Genomic DNA, 9542 nt, shown 5'->3' with positions numbered 1-9542 from the left:
ATTTGCCCAAAGTCTACCACAGTCCTTGGTCACGCCAATCATATGCTAATCAGGTACTTTACAGTTATGAGGGAAGTGCAGCCAGAAAACAATAGGCCTGATTACTGATTACTGGGCCATCATGGAGACACTTAGGTCAGTTTCAGGTGAAACTAGCTACTCAACAGATACTCAGGTAGACTCCTTCCTGAGGTTAGGGCTTATGTAACACAGAGTACCTTAAATTTCTGAGTTCCTGTTCCATTTTTTCACAATTGAGATTGACTTCCGGATGGGAGCCGAAACGTCTTGATTCTGAAAACAGTGTCCAGATGACTACGACTGAAACCTTTTCTACGATAGAACACTCCTGGATGAATGAGGGACTACTCCGTCTTAACTGTTAGTATCTTCTTCAGTTTGTTGTTTTAAAAACTCTGTTAGAGCTAGCAATCTTTCTTATAGAAAGTTTACAATGAGCCATCCTCCCTGGGGTTATTCCTAGAACCTGAAGGTTATGAACCCTGTGTACATGAAGGACATGAAGGTCATTGTCAACACAGGTTTGTCATTTTACATTGAAAAAACCTTAAGGTTAAGGAATCATATTAAATGTGGAGCAGGTAATTCCTATAAGGAATTCATCAAATTTGTAATGCATTTTTGAAAATTATTTTCTGTTTGCTGATTCCACTAATAACTACCTACCTAACCTGTGTTTCTATGGTAGTCTATATAGTAGTCTTTGGTTATGTTTTTATTTTATTTACCTTTATTTGGCAGGATGGCTCTGCATCATCACTGTCAAAAATGTGTGAGTGTGAACCAGAAGCCTGCACTCAGCAGCCAACAAGCCCCAAACAGCCTTTTCCATCCCTCTGCTAGAGCTTTTTGTTTGTCTGTCACTGGAGTGTCAGGTTTCTGTTGAGGGTTTTTGCAACAACCTGCACTGGAGAAACAACCTCACTGCTGTCTATGATGTGAACATTTCAGTTACTTTCATGGAAGACTGACTTGAGTCCATATGGTTGTGAAAATTAACTGCATATGATTACACACCTTCCTTGATTGTGCTACATCATTAATTATCACAACTAAAAGTAAACCTTTATGGAAACATCTAGAATTATATAATAGCATGCAAAATTATTATTATTATTGTAAAATAACTTTTTAGTGAACCATGTCAAGTATCACCTTGACATGTAATGTATGTGCAATGTGCAATGCGAGCATGATGATAGAAAAAGAGAAACAAGCTTATCTATCTGGATCAGTCGCGCCCCCACATGCTCTATATGAATATTTGTGTGCGCGTGCTCAGCTGAAAGGTCCAGTAGAGGTCCACATGAAGAATTGCATTGATTGGACAGACGGGGGACATTCTCATTAGAAAGGCTACTTTGGAAAACACTGGTGGCAGCGAATTGATGATTGAGCAGTAAGAATTAAAAGTCCACTCAGAGGGCTGTATTTTCCATATACGCCACACAGATGTTTATGGGCTTAATGAATGAACAAATTATCTTTATTTACATTGCGCTTTTTACAGCAGAGCCATTTCTAAGACACATTGCAAACACACCTAAAACAGGGAATGTTCTCACCGCAACAGGCCTATGTCATATGAAGAACAGACTATGCCTCATCCTCACTGTAAATGTACAGTTAAGAACGTTAAACAATACATTACCCATCATTGTGGCATGTCTTGATAAACCTTATAGTGAAGGTGTCAATAAATAAAACAAATGAAATAAGGTCTAATTACAAAATTTCTGATCAGTGAGGAATAGGCGTGATTTTAAATATTAATAGCTATTTACAGACTATGTAGGCTAAAACCCACAAGAGACTTATTCTCCTTTACAATAAATCACTACATGTTTACAATCAGGTAGACAAACTCATTGAGATATGCAATAATTAAGATCGGTGTATATGATGAAGTAGTGGCATGAAAATGTGCCATTCCTCCCATAATTATGTAAATTCTTCTTAACTCTTTAGCAGTGTAGCGACTTGTCTGTGTTGTTGACACACATTTGTGACACACACGAGTACATTTTTAAACTCCTGTGTAAAACAGAATTATTGTTTTGACACATTAACTCAAACTTATGTCATAGTGTGTTCAATCAGAAATCAGGGGAGGGCATACCACAACATCTCCTTTGCCGTACCAGCATTTCACATTTATGGACACAAATTGCCATGCCAGATAATTCATAGAGACATTGGGACCTGTATCAGTCAATCCACTGCACTGCTGAAATAGTAGAAAATGTAGAAATGCTTAAAAGTAATCTTAAATATTTTCCCACCTGGTATTTGTCTGAATTTGTTTTAGAGCTGCACTGTTTATGACAATATAGTAGAAATATGTTCAGTGTCAGTGTATCTGATATTCCATGACTTTGCTTTAATCACAGATCAAGTACAGCACCAGATGGCTTGATAGGTTTGGGCTCACAGACAGGGAAGGAATGAAGAGGTTGTGGTCTTTCCTCTGAAGATTTGCCAGAGTCACTGGTTGTCAAAACCAATAAGTAAGCAACTTAAGTGAATGCATGAATGTCTTGAATATTGTAATAAGGTCACAAATATTAACAAAGAATATTGCAAATATGTTATACTTACCATTCCATGTACAGTAATGAAGTACAATCTTATAAGCTGTGTGAGTAAAGAAGTAATATGGAATGAAGTTTATTGTTTATTAGAGCTGTAATAATGTCTTTATCTGTTCTCCAGACACTGTCTCTAAAGGAACTACATCATCCAACAGATTCAATTCTACAAGCTCAAGTAAGAGTTCAATGTGTTTATGCAATACTATATGGTAATTACACCCATCTATAAGTGCTCTACTGATGTGCTTCAACATGGAAGCCTAGGTGTGATTACATAGCTATGAGCCAGATAGTAACATAGCATATTGTTGTAGGTAACTGTCACAATGATGTTGTTAAAAATGAAGAGTTGCTATAATGCTGGTGTGATTAATAATCAATTACCACCAAAGCCTCCTTTACAACTTATGTAGTGTTTGGTCAGGTGTACCACAGTGATACTTTCAGGTTTGCAACTATTTAATTCTTAACAGAGTTAGTAAGCAGTCTGTTATCACTCTACTAACCACCTGCACCTGCAACTACCTGCAAATCATTTTAGAAACCACCTGGTAACATGACATAGCACTCTGTTTTCTTTTGTCCTCTTCCAGATTGAAGAAGATGAAGTTTCGAGGAGTTTGAAAAGGCAAGGGGTTTATGCCTTACATATGAAGACTTGAACCACTGAGGAAAAGCTCATTCTTTACCAGAAAATGAGAACTGTAACTGACCTCCATGCAGCATGCCTTTCTGTTCTCTGCCATCAATAACACAGCGCAACCTGGTGCAAAGGCTGCTCTCATCCAACGTTTCAAACAGCTGGAAAGAAAGCTACATCATGCCACTGTAATGTTTCACCAACATGTTCCAGACTGTTCCTGCAACGCATGGTTACATCACCCCAGACAACCCCTGCCTGCCTTAGGCCCTCCCCCTGTCAAGCATACAGACACTGATATACAATGATGATGATGATAATGATGATGACAATGATAGCAACTAGGGCTGGTTTGCTGCTTCTTGATTTTTAATGATTACTTTAAGCAAGCTTGTATGTTTTGTTATTCATCATTCAAAATATATCCTATATCCTTATTTAGTGCTAACCAAAATTCATCATATGTTCTGTGTGTGTTTTCATTGTAACTGGTCAGGATCTAATTGATGCTGTGTTGCTGATCAGTTGATTAGTCTAACTGCAACGAAGTCTATGTTTCTTTTTCTTGAGCTGTGAACTGTCCCATCAATCTAATCCAAAAAAACTTTGTTTAAACTTGCTCTTTTTGGACAACAAACACTGTTTTTGTAGAAGTTGTTGTCTCATTGACTTTCTAAAGTCTTGTAGTATTCAGGGTATAGCCAGCTTTGGTGTAATGAATAACCTTACAATTAACACTAACCGTATTATTGTATCTATACACCATGTTTTTGTAAAAAGGACACATTTGTAAAAGAGGGCTTGCTCTCTGTTTTCCATGTGTAAACAGTGTTGTCAACTTGGCTACTTTGTCAATAGATTTAGCAGCTTTTCAGACCCTCTTAACGGCTATTTCTAAAAAGCTACTAGTGACAAATTTAGCGACTTATTCAGACCATCTGGGAAAAGGCAAGAAATATATTCAAATATATTATATTCTAATTCATTCCCATGCATGCTGCAGCTCTTCTGCCAACAGTGTCTCTCTTGCGCTGTGCGCAGGCAGTCAGTGTGTGGCGTGTGGGGCAGGCAGCTTCACTCTTTCTCTCCGGATCTCTGGATTAAGATGTTATAGCTTGTAAATATGTGAATAGTTTGTTTGTGCTTCTCTCTCACTCTTTCTCTCTGGAGATGTTACTACAGGTTGTCAATATGTTATTGTATGTTATTGTAAATAATATTGATCTTCTCCCTCCTCCTTCCTTAGTAGATTTTTTAAATTATTGTTTTTACTTTTTTTTACTTCAAATACATCTACGTTTAATATGTCTTAAATTAAGGTCATCTCTCCCTCACTGCACTAATCTTTATGCAAATTAATGCGTGATGGCATCATCTGGCGACTTATAGTGACTTCTGTAGCTGGTGCTAGCTACTTTAATTGGAAAAGTGTTGGCAACACTGTGTAAATGAAGGTTACGGCTACTCAATTTCAGTTTATAAAGATGAAAAAGAACCTACAGGTGTATTGACTCTACAATACAGCTTTCCCACAAGGAGTAATACGTTTACAATCCTACTTTGCTAACAGGAACCACTACCAACCCAAAACCCGATTTCTAGAATGATCGCTAAAATATCTTAAATAAACCAACATCTTTACTTTTTCTTAACATAGATCATCTAGATGAAGTGTAATTACTAGCTCGGCTGTACTAGATAGATGATATATTTAGTAGATATATCTATTTAAGATCCTAATCGGAAGAACTATAACTGTGGTGCTGATTTGTATCAGGCTGCTTGGCGCTGTTCTCTGGAATTGTAGTTTTTATGAAATATTAGTGTTTTTCCTAGAATTGGAATTGAAAAGTTGGAAATACTGAATTGAGAGTATACTGGGGAGTTTAAGGGGATGGTAAACACATCTGTGTAATCAGATTTTAAATCTCTAATTGTCAAATGGGTGAAACTTAATTTTATAAATATTTTACACATATTTGACAGCGCCCCCAATTGTTGACTGTATTCACATGATAGCTGAGGTCAAGAGCTCTCTATAACAGTGGTCAAGGTTCAAAGGTCAGTATTTAAAAGCAGGAGCCATGAAAAATCATCATACTGACATATATTACTCTCCAGGTTGAGACCTTTTCAACGATGTATCTGGTGTAGCTTTAAGCCAAATTTAAAATTTTCTCATTGTATGGACACAAGCCACCCCAGCGTAGCAGCATCCATAGCAACGATCTGGTGAGACCTGAATGAATCTTCATAATAACTAACAAAACTAAGGATCATATACATTCACTGAATGAAGATTATGAAAATAAAATGCACATTTATTGCTAGAAATGTTATCAAAAGTAATTTTAATGCTGAAACTATCTTAAAATACAGCATCTTCCACTGAGAATGAAAGGAATGTCCGCCTTTTTTTTTTCTTTTTCAGATAGAAAAGAATAGGACAAAAAACCCTTTTTCTCAGAATTGAATGAGAAATAATTAAAGCTAATGGCCATAACATTAAACTATATAGTAACACAGGGACTTCTGATGTGGTACTGTACCTGCCATTCTACACGATTTGCCTTTTGGACGATGGATTATACACTTTTATGGGCAGCAAAAGCACCTTGCTGAAAATATTGAAAGCTTAAGTTTAATATGTAGCCCTACAGTGAATCTGTGGTGCAATGAATAAGGTGGTGCATGCATCCTCTAGCTATATCATAGTCTCAACACATCACATCAACATTATCCCAAAACTGGGATAATATGGGAAACTGTTCTGTAGAGCTGTAAAGGAGGACAAAAAAAAGTCAGGTAAAGAGGTAGGCTATTATGCAGACAGACTGACAGATGGACCTGCACCTTTGGGTTTTATTTTTCAAGTTCAGTTCTTTTCTGTAGAAATTTCTGCTCCTGATTTTCCCATATCTAAAATCAAAATATTTGGCAATTAATAGCTAAAGCATTGTTCGACATAGACATAGTGCATGATAAGTAATAAAATGGACTTACCACAGAAGTCCTGGGACTGACAGGGACACAACTGGGATTTGGAGCTGTAAAGGAAGACGAAAAAGGTCAGGTAAAGAGATATTATGCAGACAGACAGTCACAGACTGACAGACAGATGGACCTGCACCTTTGGGTTTTATTTTTCAAGTTCAAGGTTGAGGACAGCAATGAATGTTCATGTTAGCCTACGTCATTGCTCACAAAAATACAACAGAGCTGCCACAGCCCTGATATCACCAACAAGCTAAGGTATTTCTAATAATTTGGCAGTGTCCATCTTTTGCATTTATATAAATGTAATTGAAAGCTTCTAGCTTACACTCACAGGTGACAGGTGTGCTAGTAGAGGAGCAGGCCAATTAAACTTCTAACTTACTCTATGGTTCTTCATGTGGGATCAAATTCAGCCAGGCTTTGTTCAAACCAAAGAACTGTATTTTGCATTCTAGTCAAGATCCCAAGGTTTCCAAAGATACCAAACATGTCAGACTCAATGTCACAACAATTTTTGTAATAACATCAACCTAACATCACTGAAAACATCAAAGCAAGCAGGTAAAAACATGCTAATTAGTAACTTTAATGCTAACCGCTTAGCTATGATACAGGCTCACCTTTTTGCAGTAACTTTATTTCAAGGCACCGCAAAAGATAGGTAAAGAATGTAATAATATCTAGCAAATGCAATTGTAAAATGGTTATCTCATGTCAACACTCATGTCACGTCACCTTAAAAAAAAATTCTGTATTGTTTTTGCTTATTGACTAAATAATCACAGTTTAAATACCACATTTAAATTGTCTTACCTCAGGTTCTGCATTGCAGGGGCTAGCGCAGGAGCAATGATCGCTCATGTTGCCTCGCCGCATGACATCATGGCCGTTCAAGCTGATGCGTGGACGCATCTGCTCTCCACAGAAGTCAATGGAAAAGTTTGGCGTATCATATGCAAGCAAAATTGGACTTTGGTGTATCATCTGCACACAATTTGAAAGTGTAAAGCTGTGTTATTTGTACGCAGATTGGTAAGACTGGGTTTTTTACCACATATTTTGGTGGAGAATGTTAATTAAACTGTTGCTGTTGTAGATTTTCTACACTGCGTTTTGACTTAAATACAGGTATAAGGTTCCTGAACCCAGGGTCTAAATATAGTTCTTCAGACACAGTTCATGGCCCTTGTTCAGGTTCAACTACTAAAGTTAACTATGTTAAACCCCCAGTTTTACTGCATGTTTTGTAGTGCTTGCTTTTAGTATCTTTTATCAACTGAGGGGGGGCCGTGTGTCGAGTTCTAATTTTAACACCTTAAGTATTTTAGTTTATATTGTGCTCATTTGATAGATATTCCTAAATAAATTTACATGAGGGTTAGGGTTAGGGCAAATTTTTGTCCCGAGGATTGTCCTACACAGGATTCTTTGGGTGGGTAGGAGATATAATACATAATCATCAAATGTTTTGACATGTCACATTACTACTAATTGATATTTTCAATAAAAATAATGTTTCAAAAAATGATATACTGGCAGTATATATAGTATATGCAGCATGTGTGAACAGTGTCGAGCAGGGATTAACCTGTGACTGCAGTCTGGTATGAATGGGTCAAACAAAGGTTAAGTGTATGTTTATTGTGTGGTGCCAAACACAGGCTTGTGTGTGAAAGTGGTATAAGACTGATTTTATCCACCCAAAGAGAAGATTTCGTATCAGGAAAGATTTCTTGGAAAAAACATTTTCATTGCATGTTATCCTGAATCTAGTTTTGAACTCAGACAAACAAAAAGTACTTCACATGGTGAAGATCACATAAAAATAAAGATAAACATAATGCTGTCCAGTGTAAATGTAGCATATCCAAGTTTGGTCATTTTCAGGTTTTCAAAAGGCTATGATTCAATAAATCTTTTATACACCATTCAAATCCCCACTGAATCATCTCAAAAATGCATTGTCATCAATCTTAATATCATCAAGATTGGTTTTCTTAGTTTGAGAGAAAAACAAGTACTTCTGCAAAGATACACCTAAGACCTAACACGGCAGCGGCGGATGGCCACCCACCATTGAGTCTCGTTCTGCCCAAGGTTTCTGCCTTGCCAGTTTTTTCTTGCCACTGTCGCCAAATGCTTGCTCATTGTGGGATTTGTTGGGTCTCTGTAAATAATATTATAAAGAGTACAGTCTAGACCTGCTCTATAGGAAAAGTGCAATGAGATAACGTCTGTTATGAATTGGCACTATATAAATTGAATTGAATTGAATTGAATACACTTTAAAATCTCTGTGGATCTACGAAGAGGAGGGTGATTCGGGTAGCCATAGGTCACAAACTCCAAACTTTTGACCTGTATGTGAAACAGGCTGATTTGTTGATCCAACGTCCTGTTGAGAGGTGGGTTTAAAATGGAACACTGGAACTAAACTGGCCATGTTAACGTCATACACAAATCCATGCAAAAAAAAACAAAAACACAGCCAGTCTCCAAACAACAGCACATGGGGCTTTCAGGCTCCATGGCCTTTGGCGGCTTGCCCATTTTGTTGGGAGACTCTAAACTGTGGCGGATTGTCGTCTTGCACCATGAAAGAAAAGAAAAATCTGGACAATTCTAGTGAGAATCTCTAAAAAAGGAAAGAAAGAAACCCACAGTATTCTAAAGTTGAAGACAAGAAATTATTTTTAGTTCATCATTGTTAATTTGTCTTGAAGAAACTCAATGCAGTTCATATACACCCTCTAATACTCTTATCTGAATGAAACAAAAAATAAAAATAAACCCACTAAAGCCCAGAGGAAACAAATTCAATTGAAAGTAAACTCAACTACAACATCAAATAAAAACAGCAAACTAACTGCTGCCAGTGAAATGAACACAATCTGTGTGTGGCTGTCCCCATTTGCCTCAGGCCACATGACCGCCCACAGCAGGGCCCGGCTGGACAACACCATTTAGACAAGTAGGCCCTTATCACTGATGTGTGTGCGTAAATGTGTGTGTGTGTTTGTGTGTATTTCTGTGTGTGTGTGTATGTGATCACTGTGACACTAAGCAGTCTCCATCCTGGGTGGCTCTGCTCCCTCGACTCCCTGCCCTGCCACACTCTCCCCCCTGAGGGCATGTTGGCTGGAGCCAGTGCAGACCGGGGCAAGTGGGGGCAGCAGGGAACACACAGGGTCAGAGGTGAGAGTGTGTGGAGGTGTGTGTGTCTATGTGTGAGTGATTGGGGAGTGGGGTATGAGCGGTGGGAATGATCCACAGATAATATCAGCGCTGTGGGC

At 37.8% G+C, this 9542-nt stretch overlaps 1 long non-coding RNA gene across 2 annotated transcripts; it reads left to right on the top strand.

Annotated features, from left to right (window-relative positions):
* The first annotated feature begins 323 nt into the window (after positions 1–323).
* LOC122880556 lies at positions 324–4283 on the top strand. 2 transcript variants are annotated; one of them, XR_006378966.1, is made up of 4 exons: positions 324–381; positions 2412–2528; positions 2734–2787; positions 3206–4283. It is a non-coding gene; the product is annotated as an uncharacterized LOC122880556 (long non-coding RNA). The 2 variants fall into 2 exon arrangements; XR_006378965.1 differs by lacking the exon at positions 324–381 and having other exon boundaries at positions 1278–2528.
* Positions 4284–9542: the final 5259 nt, after the last annotated feature.

Source organism: Siniperca chuatsi, linkage group LG8 (genome assembly GCF_020085105.1).
Source record: "Siniperca chuatsi isolate FFG_IHB_CAS linkage group LG8, ASM2008510v1, whole genome shotgun sequence".
NCBI lineage: Eukaryota > Metazoa > Chordata > Actinopteri > Centrarchiformes > Sinipercidae > Siniperca > Siniperca chuatsi.
Note: the sequence above shows the minus strand (reverse complement) of the source record. Positions and strands in the feature narration are given on the sequence as shown.